Below are 14585 nucleotides of genomic sequence, written 5' to 3'. Positions count from 1 at the left end.
CCGAATCGATAACAAGAATAATTAAATTAGAAACTCCGTTAGCCAGAATAAGGAGGAACCGGTTTGTCAGGATAATCGAAATTAAAGATAATAAAATTCTCATTTAACATCATTGTATTTTCAACTATTTGACAACGTGAATTCTATAAAAAGGTTTACTCAGTGTTCTCATTTTTATCCTGCACCCAACACGTATATTTCTTTTGCTATGTTTATAAACTTATACAATATTTTCGTGACTAAATTATATTTTTTTGTAAGTAATGCATTTTGGGCATCTTTATCTTCCACTTCCCAAAATGTTATGGCATTTTGTTAATCGTTCTTAGCCAAGGCAGTAAAATTATCAATCAGGTAAATGTTTACAATGACATTTTCAAAGCAATTAATGTATTGAAATATCGCATCTTATCGCTTAAAAATACGTTTTAAATCAAATATTAATTGCCAACAACATATATTTATTAATTGCAAAACGATATCCCAAGAATTTGGAATATTTTCGTAGAATTTTTGAAAAACATTAACTTGATACCGTTGTTTGTTATATACAAAGGCAGGTAATTTGGATCATCTGGAATTTGATTACTGTAATATAATAACCGGATGTGGAACGATATTCGGTTGTTGATTCGGGTTTATTCTAAGGCTCACCAATTTCCAAGCTATTAATGAGGAAAATTTTTTAGTAATCATTCTGACTATACAAAGAGTGAAATTTAGAGTCATTAGTTCATATATTATTTAGTAATCGGCCTCAGAAATCTTAAAAACAAAGCGACTTTTTTCAAAATGAAATATAAAATTGTGTGTGAAACTGTACAGTTTTTAACCCTCACCTCCTAATCAATGTGGAAAAGGTTAATCTCCGAAGAGCCGGCCGAAGCGTTTTTGCTTCTCTGTACCAAATTTTTCGCGAAGAGCAGGTGAAATGCCTACAGGAAGGTCTTAAAAATACTTCCATGAAGGCATTTCTCCTGCTCTTCACTATTTAGGCGTAGGGACGTGGAGATAACGCTGAAAATTGATTAACCTGTGGTGCGAAGTGAATAAATGTAGGGGAACTACGTACAAAATGATATAGCCAACATAATTCGAATTTGGCGTTCTCAAGCGCGCAACTAACCACGACACCACGTTATTCGAGTGGCTTTTACTAACCTGTCAAAAAGTGAACGTCCTCCTCTCATTCGCCCGGGTGTCATGGCCGACGACAAGCATTGATACGTTACGAGTTTTTTTTTCCTTGCAACAAGTTATTTGTATAGATGGTAAGTATTTCACAATTTTATCTATTTGTGTAGCATTTATTCCGACATAAATAGTCAACGGACATAATGACATAGGTATGGCATGTAGTCCATAAGAGCTCAGTCAAGGAACTTACCTGAACGTCTTAATGTTTTATTAATTATAAAAAAAAATGGCTTCCAAAAATCTTTCATTATTGTTTAAAAGAAAACATCTTGTTTTATTTGAAAAAAAAAAACGTTTTTTTAATTTTTTCAACGCGTCGAACTTGGTTCCTAAATTGCTTTTTTCCTTTGGATAGTCATCTACACAGCAGCAAGATGATTTATTTTCGCTTCCTGTATCCAACGTTCTTCAGGTTGCTGAAACTACACAATCTCAATATCAGCTACAGAGATCCCGTGCCGTCACACCTAACGACAATAATACAGCTGAAATAGCAGCACCTACCGAACAACAAGTCGATAATTCATCTCAGGTTCCATCAGCAAACACTGAGCAAGAACTTTTTTTAACTCATTCAATTCAATATCATTCATCTACTTCTACTAAAGAACGTCCATCGTCCTCTACTCTCGTAGTGTCTATTCAGGAGATTTATCCAGTCCCAAAAGGACGTTTTATAAGTGGTCAAGGAAAACGTAAGCCAGACTCGACAAATCTCTTTAGTTTTAACTGCTACTCCAAATATGAAAGCAATTAAATCAAAAAATGAGCACAAAGCTTCGCCAGAAAAAAAAGAAGAAACATTACTAAAAAGTTACTTGAAGAAGACAGTAAAGTAGAAAATTTTCCTGATAACTCTCGAGATGATGGAAAGGACTGTCCATGCGTATATTGCGATGATCTTTTTTCCCGATCTAAGCCTAGAGAAGGCTGGTTACGGTGCTTAAATTGTTTGCGTTGGGCTCACGCTTCTTGCACTAACGTTTCTAAAAGAGCCAAGCATTTCATTTGTGAACTTTGTCAGTAATTTTATAGTTTTTACGTGTATGTCATTTCGTCCTTACGTAATGTGTCATTTTGTCCACAGTATATGGACTAAATGGATTTTGGCTGATCTCAATTCAACTAACAATATTTTTTTTCTATTATTTTTATATTATAAATGTTTATTACATTTCATAGGTAAAGAACCAAAGAAGATTACTGTAGAATATGACAGTGCTGTGATTTACCAATAAAGAGTTATGAACCTAAATTAAAACCGTATGTCATTTTGTACGTATTTACCCTACTGTCTTGTAACCTGAAGTATTATTTGTGTTCCTACCAGATTTCATTTAAATATCATTTGTCAACAAAAAGATCTTGGCAATTACGAGTTACTTTTTGATTCTGTCTCTAATAACTCGACATTAACATGAATTAAAATGAATAATAATGTAAATTTCTCTCATGTATTTAATTGTTCTACAGTATCGAAATGACACGTTATTATCGACACTATACAATAGCAATTGGTGGCAGGTTCGCTCACCAAACGAACTGTCCAAGTGAAATTTTTGGTGTGCAAATCACATAGAATATCACACGTACGAACGTACTTCTTGAATCAGAAATAATATTTATATTTAATTTTGTAAGAAATAAAACAGATACACCTACGAAATATAACCCACCAACGAAAAAGGATAATGTTTTAAAAAATAATACACATTGTGTAAGCTAATATACAATTATCGATACCACTGTATGAATTCGAATAATTCGGATCAGAATAAGGATATTTCCGTCAAAATGAAAGTATTGATTATAGTGTTCCTGCTTTGTATTTGCGGTAAGTTGTTTCTAGATTTGTTTAATAATTATATATCCTAGTAAACAGAAGATATTTATATTATATTTTTATAGATTTATGCTCAATTGTTGCAAGTCGTAAACTCCCTGAAGATACGAAAAATGTATATTATCGTCTGTGTCCAGCGGATCTAAGACGTGGCATTTGCCATACTGAGTGCGTATTTCAGAAGTGGAATATGTGTTATAGAGCCGAACCTCCTTGTCGTTGTAAATAACAATGGAAAACGGGAAATTTCCTAGCGAACATTTCTTCAAATATTTTATGAATTCTATGAAATTCATCTGTGTTTTTTCGTGGCTAATTTTTCAGAATTATAAAATAAACAAGCGTTTTAAAAATTATGTAGAAGGCTGTTATTTAAATATATAGTAAATTATAATCGTGAAATACATATAGTGTCACCACATGTTGCCGGGAAAGTTAAGCAACTCGTTGCTGGTTTTTTTTATTATATTTATCTGTGTCCTTCGTCCAACGTATTCCGATTAAAAATCCTTTTACGTGTAATTGTACAGTACGTAATTAATTAAAATTACTACAAACTTCTGATTCGTTTTCGATGGTTAATGTTGAGAACTCATTCTAGACATTATACACAGTAACGTCACTTTTGAATAATTTGAAATTAGTAGTGTGATCCAACACATACAAAGGTTTACACAATAAAACAATTACCTGAGATTATAGCGACAGTTAGGACAACACGACTTGTGAGAAGACATAGGTGAACAAAAAGAGGGGACCCTTAGACACATTGTAACAACATGTGCTAGAATAAACTTAAATAAAAATTAAATACATAATTAAGAGGTAGAATTTTTATAAAAATAATAAGGGAATACCTGTAGGATGCCCTTACATGTAAAAGGATTTTTAAATCGAAAAACGTTGGAAGAAAGACACAGATAAATATAATAAAAAATCCAGCAACGAGTTGCTTAACTTTTAAGTTAATTGCATTAAATTGTATTTTAACAAATACCTTCCTATTTGAACAAACGTTTTGCCAATAAGTTCTGATAAATGTTCTAGTAAATGAGTATATAAAATATATGAAAGCGAAAGAATTAAATCCTGCATTATCGAAATTAATAGTTACTGAAGGTTTTATACCTGATTGGAGTGATGCGAAATATGGATTACACATGCTTTAATACGAAATTTAAGAAAGATTTTATCTTAGAATAATATTTATTCAGTATTCGTTGATACAAAATGCCGTGTATCTGATTGAAACAAGTATTGTATTTCATTGTTTTCTATTTTTCCATTATAAAAGAGACAAAGACATTGTAGGGTAAATTACCAAAATTAACCTTACAATGCGTAAATAAAATTCACCTTTGTTACGCTTTGTATTCTTTTAAAACTGAGTAAGTGATTTATTATTTTGAAAAGTTCACTTTTACAGTTAAATATATAGATGATCGATGGACGAAGTACATAGATCCCTAAGATCAATGAACAATTATTTATTGTGACATGATCACAATGCCCTGCTGCAATTTTTAATAGTGTTTTTAATTTATTTAAGTTAAAACATATGCTCTCCACCTCAAATTAGTAGTGGCTTGCCCTTGCATCATACTTTTCCTTTAATAATAGTGTGGTGCCGGTCATCTATCTTACACCCCCATGGAAAAATATTTTAATCGAAATAACGTGACTTCCGGTTTGCAGCAGAAGTTCATATATCGGTAGTTAATCAACTTTTCTTATTGAAAAAGAGACTGTAAAACTTTAAACTCCACAATTATTAATAAATTTTCAATGTATTACATTTCATAACTCTGGTTTCAGAGTCAATCCAAATAGTTTAGTATCAGCGATTTATATAAATAGCGTGTTTGTAGACGGGTTCTTATTTTGTTGCAAGTTGTCTAATTAACATGGAGAAAATAAACATCCTGCTGTTCATCTGTCTGATTTACTTCACTGGTAAGTTTGTATGATGTTAATGTTCGATTTACGTAAAACAGTAGTTCGAATCTGACATGCCTCATTCGTAGAATTTCCTTTCGTAACGGGTCAACCGTATTGTATTCCTACTGATGTTAATGGAGTTTGCCGTATTTATTGCGTAACATACAGAAGAGATTTGTGTATAAAAATTCCACCCTGCGTCTGTCCGAGTCTTCCTACCAATGAAGAATTACAGAAGGGAACACTGTAAATGAACTCTGAAAATCCTCGCTTTATCAATTTCTTGTTCGCATTCGTCTTCCAATTGTTGTACTTTTTCTGTTTTAATTTAAGATTTACTTTTATGTTCTACTTCTGTTATCCCGTGTAAATACTATAACTGTATATTCCTTACCGTTAGGCATGCTCGTGTGCAACAATTATTATTAAATAAATAAATGAAATTTCCTATTCAAAGTTGTAAAGTTATTTCTCATTAACACGAAACTATTTAATTGCATTAAATTGTTTTTTAACAAATACCTTCCTATTTGAACAAAGGTTTTGCCAATAAGTTCTGATAAATGTTCTAGTAAAAGAGTATATAAAAGATATAAAAGCGAAAGGATTAAATCCTGCGTTTTCGAGATTAATAGTTACTGAAAGTTTTATACCTGATTGGAACGATGTGAAATATAGATTCCACATGCTTTAATACGAAATTTTAACAAGATTTTACCTTAGAATAATATTTATTCAGTATTAATCGATACAAAATGCCGATTGCAACAAGTATTTTTTCTTCATTGCTTTCTATTTTTCCATTATAAACGAGTTTTGGGAGGACAAAGACAAGGCGGATCTACTTTCCTGCAAATCCGTAAGCTAGTCAGTAAGCAATACGGTCTACAAATTCCATTTATTTCTTTTTCCGTACACTCTCTATAACCATTGATAACGATCGGAATAACTGCAAAACAAATCAATCTAGTTCGATTAGATATTCATTTACGTAATTAGAATAATTAGTGACACTCACCTGTAATATAGAGCAAGTAGACCAACAGCAAAACCTTTATCTTTTCCATTTTATGACTCTACCTAAACAACTGACGATGTCCACTAAAATTTTTACCTGTTCTTTTATACTTTTTTCCGAATAAAAAAAAATTCAAATTATTTAATAAACGAAATAGTTTATTATTTGCATATAATTACAATCTTGCAAAACATTTCAAAGAATAATTACTAAAGTAATTAAATTTCAGGAAATTAATTGATACCATCGAAACAATTTGATTTGAAATAATGCAATTATGCTCTAAATTAAGGATCTCGGATGGGTTTTCTTGGCTCTTTTCTCCTGTCGACACTACTGTTTCTTTTTACTCCTAATTATTGCCGGTTCGTAAGATAATTAGGAGTAAACTCGATAGTTTCTCTGTTGGTGGAACGTTACTCCCAGGCAACTTTCTTTAAAGCCGACGAAGTCGGGTTCGAGGGAAGAGAATCTTTCATCTCTTGTAAGAAAGCTACGGAAGATGGTAAAGTGAAAAAAAGCTATAGACGGTAAACACCTGGTTACACAAAGAGAAGTGTTAAGAGGCACAAAGACACTTAAACCACGCCTAAGACTGCAGCCAAGAAAGTTACTAACAACTTCCGAAGATTTAATCACTCTATTATCAAAAGTAGTTTAGTATTGTTTCGACACAACGAAGCGTTTTGTCGACAGAAAGAGCGATGCTACACAGTTAAATACTTTGTTTGAATTTCAATACGAGAAATTATTGCTCTTTTTAAAGTTTTCAAATTTATAAATAAACATAAAACATTGAAATTAATTTTCACACGAAATATGAACAAGTTCTTTCCCATTTTTTGATTATTGGAAAAGTCCGATCAGTTTATTAGGTACAGTACTTTTTCTGTTGCAATGTAATCTAGGTAACCTCTCAAAGGTAAATCAACTGTTTTCTGTGTACTATTTTTATCAACACCTGTTCCCACAAGTTGACAAAAACAGTTCGTGGCATTTAAATTAAACATTGGTTCTAACTTACTAAACGTTACATGGACGTTAGTATTAGTTTAGTGTTTTAAACCAGTACTAGAAGTTGTTATGTTGCTGTATAGATTATTTATTAACATATTGTTATATATTATTCAAAAAGCCTATTCAGAATAATTTAATCCCATTTTACCACCCAGTTGCTCCGTTGTGGGCCTGACCGAACTCACGATGTGTATGGGGAAAACTCTCTTAGGCCTTACAGGACGAAAACAAAGAAGTAAAGAAACATGGAGAAAAATATTCATTCCATTTATTTTTATTTAAGAATTCAGGTAATAGTAGTTCATTTAGCGCACGTTTGAAATGTCACGAAAAAGTATTGTCGCAAACAACAATAATTTGGCAATTACAGTTAAAAAGATGTTGGCAATACAGATGGGAATTTTAATTAATTAATTGTATTTGCTAAAGATGTGAAATTTCGATGTATAATCTTAAATAAAATATTTCAGAATAATATTTGGATAAACTTCTTCGAAAGATCGTATTCATTTTATACGCGAAAGTAGACTACTTATATTACATTTTATTAAAATAAATCCTATAAATTAAAAATTATAGAACTTTATTAAATAAGAAACACTATCCCACTTGCGTCGACGTCACCGTTTTCTATATAAACTTTCAACACTTCGAGAGAATGAGAATAGTTTGAAAGAATGAAGGTCATCTTTCGATTTTCCTGCTCTGTGTCAGCGGTAAGTTAATTCTTCTTTTGTATTGTATTGGTACGCGTAAATAAACAGAGAAAACAGTAGTCTATTTTATATTTTAGCATTCTGCACGATAGTGTCGAGTCGCAGGATGTATTACGAATCTGCTTACAATATTCCACTACCGAAACGATGCACACCCATGGAGGCAAGATATTTTTGCTACAAGGAATGCATCAAGCAGAGAAATAAAACGTGTGACAAAGATGGAATCATCTGTAGATGTTAATAGCAAAATATTACGATTGACCAAATTTCGTCGTAAAGTTGCTTTTAAATGGTTACTATTCTACATGGGTGCTTTTATCAATCAATAAATATAACTGATCGCTAAACTAAATGTAAAAACAGAAACGGAAGAATAAAATGATTTCTTACAGATATGAGTTTATTGGGTTAAACCTCGCGATTGTTCGTAGCTAATTGAAATCAAAGAATCCTCTCGTTGACGAGTTGTCTGCCCTTTCACGAACGTTAGGGGGAGACCGGGGCAAGATCGGCATGTTAAGCTTTACTTAAATTTTGTGTAATAAATACTGCTGTAAACTGAAAAAAAAGCTTTGCATATTGTCTATTGGAATGTTACCTTACTATAGAACTGGTTAAAATCAGTTTGGAAATAAAAATAATTAAAATAATTACAACTTTACAAGAAGAGAGAAATTGACGAAGTTGCCCCGGGTATAGGGGCAAGATCGGCAACTTCTCTCTTTTTGTAAAGTTGTAATTATTTTAATTATTTTTATTAAAGTTGCCCCTGGTATAGGGGCAACAGTAATGGGGCAAGATAGGCACGTATATAAAATTATGTTATTAACAATGTATAAGTTGGAATTCACTATTAAAACAAAGAAATACAAATCCAACACCCATTTAATATTATTACAACGAAATGCAAGTTCAAAGACATATATACATGAATAACAAATGCAAACATGTTTTCATTTATCATCTGTTTGATTTTTATCCTTTGCTTCTAATGTGGCTTTATGTTGCCGATCTTACCCCGCTAGTCATGATTTCGAAACATTAAGTACAACCCTGAGAACAGAATGCCAAGCCACGATCTGGCCACGTGAATAAGTTGAAGTTACATCCTTCTAACAGGAAAAGTAACTTTCGTTATCATGGAATTATAACAAAACCTGCCAATTCAATATAAATGGAAAAAAAATATTATATGGAATTGAACGAAAATGAAAATTTGCTTGATAATTCAACTACGCTTGTTGGAGAACAATAAAAACACTACACTCAACAAGCCACCAATAAAACTCAACTGCCTAACCTATAACCAAAGTCTCCTTTTAATTTGTTTTTTAAAAAAAGCGCTTGACAAACTTGCCCCGCATGCCGAAGTTGCCCCGGTCTCCCCTATATCCATTATTTGAAAATTTACTTCTGCATATTTCTCGTCTGAGTTTCGAAAGACTCGTATATTATTATGTAAAATTATAAGGTTCTACCTGAAAAAGAGTAGATTTGGATTGAAATGAAATTCTATTGTTTCGTCTCGGTTATGATGTCTATTATTGAAATATTTAAATGTTCTTCAATTTAAAGTCGACTGACAAACACCTCCTTGGACATTGTGGATTATCGTCCATACAACAACGTGGATCTTGATCTTTAACTCTGTTTCATCACTTAACCTACTAGGTGTGATAAGTCTGTTTAAATAGCATTTAGAATTACGTAAATGAACCAAAATACTCATCAAATATACTTAATTCATTATTTAATGAATTTAAATACTCCTTCTACTCGTAAACTTTAACTGTACTTTAATGACAATAATGATAATTGAAACAGATATGTATTGTTTGAAAAACTCCTCCTAAAGCTAAAACTGATCGTTTGTTATATCCAATTCGCATGCTTATTCGTGTGGAATTTTGCCCTGTTAAGTAGATACAAAAGAAAGATGCGATACCTTTATTGTAAATCTACAAAATTAATTCATCTAGAAAATTCAATGGATGATAATACATTTAAACAGATTAGTATTGTGAATAGAAACAAACGCAGGGAGGATTTACTTCATCACAAATACACAGTTCGTATTTTACACACGAAGTAAAGCACTGTTTTAGTAACTGGGAATAATTGCATAGGGTAAACACAGGACCTGAATCTGTCTTATTCGACAGGCCGAAATCCGACATAGGAAATGAAATCATAGCGTATAATTCTAGAATAAAGGATAAACTACATTTTATCTAATTAATTAATTCATTCATTAAAGAAATACAGAATTTACAGTACTTACCACCAACAGAAATCAGAATAATTAAAAGTAGCACCTTCATTGTTCTAAAGTAAGCTGATTTTTAGAAGATATTGTGCTATATATATAAAACTTGTTTATTATTTAATTAAACCACGTTGCATAAAATCGATTTTAAAATATTTAACTTGATGAATATCATTTTTTTATTTTGAAAATTCACTCGTATTTATTAGGATGAAATCTAAAAAACAAGAAATTGCTGTAACTTAAATAGTGACGATGAAAAAGTTCAATTTTAGTAAACAATTAAATACACTTTTCAATTTNATAAAGGATAAACTACATTTTATCTAATTAATTAATTCATTCATTAAAGAAATACAGAATTTACAGTACTTACCACCAACAGAAATCAGAATAATTAAAAGTAGCACCTTCATTGTTCTAAAGTAAGCTGATTTTTAGAAGATATTGTGCTATATATATAAAACTTGTTTATTATTTAATTAAACCACGTTGCATAAAATCGATTTTAAAATATTTAACTTGATGAATATCATTTTTTTATTTTGAAAATTCACTCGTATTTATTAGGATGAAATCTAAAAAACAAGAAATTGCTGTAACTTAAATAGTGACGATGAAAAAGTTCAATTTTAGTAAACAATTAAATACACTTTTCAATTTTTTATTATTTTATTAGGGAATTTATTATCTATATTTTATTCTGGTGATTAATCTGAAGAGTTTAACGTAGCCTTGATCGAAATGTTTCTCATTATATACAGACTTTATTTAATTTTAAGGTTGTCTAAATACAATGAATTGGACTCGACCCCGGACTTGAGGATATGATTATATCCTTTTCTCGGAGTCACGTCCTGTGCAAGGTGACACATCGAATAAGTTCACCAGGATCCTAACGATAAAAAGTTTTCTATTAGACAGAAAACTTAACATAACCAAAGATGAACATGAGAACTAAAGGAGAGGAACCCCCAATAAAGGAGAAAGATTGATGACACAGAGAGTTCGTCATCATCTGAAGTTCGTATGTCATCGGGAGTTGGTCCGTCGTCCCCAGTTCGACGTCTTCTAAAATTCGTTGCTTACCTTTACGCTCCAGAGAATTCGGACAAACCACCTACCCTGCAGTGTTGCCGCAATGAAATTTCAAAACGTACTGATGCGCCTTCAAAAAATGTACTATTTTCCTTCAAAATGTACTAGTTCTATGAATACTTTCTTTCTTTCTTTCTTTCTTTCCTTCTCTGATATGGAGATTCTGGCTGGTCACCTTTTCTCCGATGAACTCTTGTCCGCAATTTGTCAAATCGATGTGTGCGTACTACATAACATTCGAGGACCTGCACGTGCTGTCTAAGTGAGAGGTCTGTTCTTGCCCAATATATGGGTGTTAAAGTCTGGATGATTGTGAGATCGATCTTCAGAGTACAAGAGAGTTCTTGTCGGGCTTCCGTATATCTTGGGCACGTAGACCAAAAATGTCTGGATGTCTCCTGAGCACCACAATGTGGACAGTCTGGTGAAGCACGTAGGTTTCTACAACAGAGAAACCCGTTAAGAGGGCAGTATCAGTTCTTAGGCGAGTCAAAAGGGTCTCCGTATTCCGAGAAGTAGCGTGCCTGTAAGGCCAGGGGACGAAAGGTCTGAGGTGGTCTCGACCTTTATTACGCAAGTGTTCTGACCACGATTCTTTGTTCACGTGCCTATATATATATATATAGGCACGTAATATATATAGTTTATTGTCAAATAATTTAATTTAAAATTTTATTTTTGGAACTTTTTGAAAGCTATTTATAAATATCTACACATCTGTTATTTATTATAAAATGAGCATTACATTGACAACATTTATTAATAATACTATTGAATTTCATCTTAATTTTATAACCAATCGTGCTTTAAAAAAATAATTATAAATTTGTTATATTATATTATTTTATTCTTTATTATAATTTAAATTTTCTTGATGTTATTGCATCACTTCACAAAGTGGTATATACGTAATTGCATCAGTTTTAGTACTTATTTAATTAATTTCAATCATGACAGCAAAAGATAAGGATGCTTGTTTCTTTTAAACTATTTGATGAAAACGTTACATAAAATTGGGGTTGCATAATCATCCGAAATTATTATTATATTTTTGACTGGAAATTACAGGATTTATGCAATTTTAGTTTAATTAATGTCATATAAAACTGACTGCTCGTACAAGTTTGCTTAAAACATGCAACTCAAAAAACCCCAAAATGGCAGCTCAAGAAGTAGATCACGCGTGTCCTGACCTTCTTATATAGACCTTGGAACAGTCGGAAGCGCGGCCATTTTGGAACCATACGTAACATTAACCCTTATTTCTTTTACTACGATTACTAAAATTGAAGTTCATAATTTAAGAATTAAATTATAGTGGTAGAAAATAATATAAAAGTATTTATATTATTTATACTCGTACAATTTCAAAACTATTTTCTGTAATAATTTGTTTCTGACTTAACGGATATTTTGATATTATTGACGACAAAAGTTTAAAATCATTGATTTCCTTACCTGTCCATTATTTTTGTTTGACGGAGTTGAATTGTTTGGACCACGTGGCATGAAAAATTTTGTCAAGGTCCTGATGAGAATGTGCAGACAACTGAACGTGTGAAAGAAGACCACTGAGTCAAGACCGTTTACACGTGCAACTATCTATGTTGCTGACGTCGACGGACACACACCATTTGTATGTTGTGATTGGATAATTTAAATTAGCAAGCAGTGACACTAGTGAGACTTTATTAAACTAATTTTTCTCATTTTTTCGTTAAGGCGTGAAATATTATTTTGTACCGTAAATGGTACTTGAAATATTATAATGTACTAAAAATGTACTAAAAATCTAAATGTACTTTCAATTTACTGGAAAGGGCAAAATGTACCAGAAAAGTACAAATGTACTAGGAACGGCAACACTGCTACCCTGCCGATCACCGCATAGATCGACCACCTTTGACTCACCCATATACTTTGAATAATTACTATTAAATTATTACTATTTACTTCATTACTGATTTTCTTTATCGTTATTTATTATTAGTTAAAACTATATGTAAAATTTCATTTCCTACTGTATATATTAAACTATAAATATAATACTTTCGTAATAATAATAAAAAAAATTGTCTATTGTGATTAAAAACTTACCGTTATAATTATCAGTACAGACAAATTAATTATTATTGTAAGAGAAACAATTGTAAGAATCTGGAGGGATAAGATTTTCTTAAATTTGGAAGACTTCTTCCAGTTTTATTTAATTATTTGTGAAAATACAATAGATTGTTTAAGAGAAACAAATCATACAAATTGTCATTCTCGTGTGATAGTGAAAGAGAAATAACATTCTCTTTCAGTCCAGTAGAGCGATGTTATCTCACACGTTAATGAGACAGTTGCCCTTGTGACGCAGCTTAGGCATATTGTCACAAGGGAAAGACTTACAGACTTATCCCTCCCCCCAATTGGAGGGGTTTAGAAGATAAAAAGGGCAGAAATCCCAGTCTCAGGGCTAACTGTCCCCTCAAAGCTCGTGGGTCAGCCTTCTGTCTGTCAACACGCATGTGTCTCCTCTGGAAGCAACCTCTAAGGAAGATCCTCGATCGTTACTTTGACTGAATCCGAAGACATCCGACTGTCGACAAGAAATATTATGTACTCAATATTGCAAATTCTCTTTCTCTCTTGCCATGTATTTAGTTAGTTTATCGAAATAGATATATTTTAATTACCTCTGTATTTAATCACTATCTTTTGTTATTTCATTAAACTTTTATTTGTTAATTGGCTTCCATTTGAATGTATTTTGTTGTCTGTTCCCTATCGACAAGTCCGCGACCCTTCCGCCACTCTAAACGACAGTACAACCCTTCCTATTTTAACAATCTTTAAAAATAGAAATTGAAAATCCCGAGTTATGACGCGTTACTTCTTAACTGATGTCACGAAAAACATTGAGATAAGATTTTCTGATCTGTTAAACTACGAGTAAAAGCCATTCAGTGACAAAGTGAGCGGTCTAACCTTCCCGTCTTAGTAATCAACTCGAACACAATAACAAAATTGTTACTGTATCTATAAATATAAATCAAATGCTATAATATAATGTAGTAGAAAGATTAAAACTACGAAATAATCTAATAATCTCAATCTTAGCTGCTGTTATTTTATGTCCGAAACACCCGGCTCATCTGCTAGTTCTTAAATAAATTCGTGAATAAAATGTTATTGTATCTTAATTTCTCTTCCGTTTAAAGCGACATAATCCCTAAAATCCAAAAGAATACTGAACGTTAGTCTGTAAGCCCACATCTAAAATAGCCAATATTCCCAAGATGAGTTAGGTAAACATTCAGGTTCGTGCATAAACTTTTATTTATTACTTATTCTTGCTTTTAATTAGTTTTAACAATATTATAATTTCATAAGTTTTAAATTCTCTCTAACTTTAAATATTCTTACACAATAAAGAATTAAATCTTATTTTAAAAAGGAAAAAAAAATTATAAAATTTTATTGTAAGGTTTTAACAGTCATATC

General features: G+C 31.7%; 3 long non-coding RNA genes across 3 annotated transcripts; 2 read left to right on the top strand and 1 right to left on the bottom strand.

Annotated features, from left to right (window-relative positions):
• The first annotated feature begins 983 nt into the window (after positions 1-983).
• On the top strand, positions 984-3322 carry LOC111629551. Its single transcript, XR_002757357.1, has 3 exons — positions 984-1271; positions 2380-3031; positions 3106-3322. It is a non-coding gene; the product is annotated as an uncharacterized LOC111629551 (long non-coding RNA).
• Positions 3323-4719: 1397 nt separating this feature from the next.
• On the top strand, positions 4720-5434 carry LOC111629553. Its single transcript, XR_002757359.1, has 2 exons — positions 4720-4993; positions 5065-5434. It is a non-coding gene; the product is annotated as an uncharacterized LOC111629553 (long non-coding RNA).
• A 256-nt stretch (positions 5435-5690) lies between these two features.
• Positions 5691-10129, bottom strand: LOC111629550. Its single transcript, XR_002757356.1, has 3 exons — positions 10014-10129; positions 5997-6105; positions 5691-5927 (listed from the first exon to the last, which is right to left on the bottom strand). It is a non-coding gene; the product is annotated as an uncharacterized LOC111629550 (long non-coding RNA).
• Between the last annotated feature and the right edge of the window lie 4456 nt (positions 10130-14585).

This window comes from Centruroides sculpturatus, unplaced genomic scaffold (genome assembly GCF_000671375.1).
Source record: "Centruroides sculpturatus isolate CEXI.00-Female unplaced genomic scaffold, Cexi_2.0 scaffold499, whole genome shotgun sequence".
Classification (NCBI taxonomy): Eukaryota; Metazoa; Arthropoda; class Arachnida; order Scorpiones; family Buthidae; genus Centruroides; species Centruroides sculpturatus.
Note: the sequence above shows the minus strand (reverse complement) of the source record. Positions and strands in the feature narration are given on the sequence as shown.